This window comes from Haliaeetus leucocephalus, unplaced genomic scaffold (assembly GCF_000737465.1).
Source record: "Haliaeetus leucocephalus isolate CR32 unplaced genomic scaffold, Haliaeetus_leucocephalus-4.0 Scaffold234, whole genome shotgun sequence".
Taxonomy (NCBI): domain Eukaryota; kingdom Metazoa; phylum Chordata; class Aves; order Accipitriformes; family Accipitridae; genus Haliaeetus; species Haliaeetus leucocephalus.
In genome coordinates this window covers 300,220-302,385 of record NW_010972670.1, presented here as the reverse complement: position 1 = coordinate 302,385, position 2,166 = coordinate 300,220, and the positions used below count along the sequence as shown (strand labels likewise).

The window sequence follows — 2,166 nt, the reverse complement described above, 5'->3', positions numbered from 1 at the left end:
TCGCGGCGAAACGGCGGCCTACCCCCGCTATGGCCCCGCAGGCCGCCGGCGGCGAGGAGACGGGAAACGGCCCGACGGCCGCGCCAGACGACGGCGGCCTCTACGGCGGGAGGCGAGCGCAGGAGAGCCGCCGCCGCCGTCCCTCCCCGCACAAACCTCCGACCGCCGCTTTTTCCTCTTCTGCCTCAGCGTCCCGACCGCAGACGGCCGGGGGCGAGGGGCCAGCCAAGGGAAGCGGGGGGGGGGAAGAAGAAGGAGAAGGAGGAGAAGGAGGAGGAGAAGGATCCGGTCTCACCCGGGCTGCGGAGGCGGCAGCCACTAGACGCGCAGGCGCACTACCCTCCACCTCCTCATCCCCCACAGCACCACCGCCGCTCGGCGGCTGTTACGAGGCGCCGCGCACCGCCGCCCGTGCCCGCCTCTCCTGCGCATGCTCAGAGCGGGGAGAAGTCAAGCCCATTTCCTGTTCCTCCGCCCTCCAGCTTCTGCCTACGCCAGCGCCCGCGCCAAGAGGAAGCGGCGGGCGCGCTGGCCCGCCTGACGGCGCAGGGCGGGTGCGGGACCCCGAGAGGAGTGGGCGTGCGGGCGGAGGCAGCGCCCTCTGCCAGGAGGAGCGGCTCGCTGCAGCCCGTGTGCTGTGCGGGGAAGGGCCGAGGCGCGGCCCGGTCCAGCCGTGTCCCTCTGCTTCCCGGCGCCTCCTTTTTAGTTTTTCTCAAGGGCCCTCCTGCCGGCTGAGGCACCGTGCAGCTGAAACGTCCTTTGGTCAAATGCGGGAGCCTCAGAGGCGAGGTTTGCCTGCCCCTTGGGGAAACGCCGCCTGAGGCTCGTGGTGGCCTTGAGCCTGCCAAGCGACAGGGGTGAGGGAGATGGGAGGAGGCAGAAGGCCGAAGTCTGGCCCAAGGGAAGGGAAAATCCTGTAGACAGGCAACTTTTTAAAAGCTAGGGAGTCGGGTTTTTTTGTTTTCTTTTTTATTTCCCTTTGGGTCCATCCACCAAGAGAAGGGCTAGGAATTTAAAAAGGTGAAAACTTGATCTGACGAATGTAGGAGTTGGGGATTCAAAGCATCCCAGACCAGGCACATGAGAGACCTGCACACAAAGTGCAAGAGCTGCCCTCAATGGAAAGGACAGGCTTTGACTGGGGAGGTCTGCAAGGAACGAGATCAGTAATGCTTCCCAGGCATTTTGTAGTTTGTGCCTTAGTGCAAAGGACAAGTTTAACCTGAACATTATAGAAAAAAAACCAAAAAAACCAGAAATTACAGGAATTTCCCAACCTAGAAATGTAAATGGTCTCTAAGCATCCACACCTCTTTAGTTTTCTCACATTCGTTGTGCTTCCTTCTCTCACCATCTCTCCCAATACCCGTGCTCTGTCATTCAGACACATGAAGTTCCCAAGTGGCCACCCAGATTCCCATCTCCTGTAAAGACCCAGGGCAGAGTCAGATTACAACCTCACACTTCATAAATTTCTGTTATGCTTGGTAGAGTACACTGTACTGGAATAAGCACTTCCCTTGTTCACATGGAAAGAACATCACATCTGTCAGTCTGCTCAGCCCTGTTAGGATGGAAGAGCATTGCTCCCTTTACTCAGTACTGAACAACTGGTAAACTTTCAAAACAAATATAAACTTTGCCTTGCATTGTCTGGTGGGGGGGGTTTCCTACAAAACGCATCTTTAACAGTAGTTTTAAGCAGAAGATTGGTAATATTCGCCTTTGTTTTGTTTGTTTTAAATACAAGTTCCAGCATTACAAAAGGGAAATACTGGATTCACTTAGGCATGCAGCTTAAATGTCTGCAATATGAGGCTGCTAGCTTTCTGTACACCAGCTGAAGGCTTTTACCACTATTCCTATCTTCATGTTTTGATTGTCCCTCCCACCGGTTGATGGAAAAAGGCCCCCCACGCTACTGTTAAATGAGCCTCAGGTGGAAGGGGGAGTGGACAAGTAGCAGCTGCCTGCCATAAAGAGGATGAGCTGAGGACTTTGTTAGTTTCTTGCTGGGCTGTAAGCAGCAGCAGTATGGACCTGTTTTGAGGGGCTCTAATGGGGCAGGAATAGCTTAGTTTTTGTAGGGCTTCCTTTTTGCTTGTTTGGGTCCTTCCGTTCCCCCCCCCCCCCCCCCCCCCCCCCCCAACACACTCACGCGTGGTG

At 56.0% G+C, this 2,166-nt stretch overlaps 1 protein-coding gene across 1 annotated transcript in view; it reads right to left on the bottom strand.

Moving 5' to 3' along the window:
- KBTBD2 (kelch repeat and BTB (POZ) domain containing 2) overlaps positions 1–372 on the bottom strand; it is a 14,015-nt gene extending 13,643 nt beyond the window's left edge. The window contains exon 1 of the mRNA XM_010567980.1: positions 157–372. The gene's annotated coding sequence lies outside the window, so the exon portion shown is untranslated. The remainder of the gene's footprint in view (positions 1–156) is intronic.
- Positions 373–2,166: the final 1,794 nt, after the last annotated feature.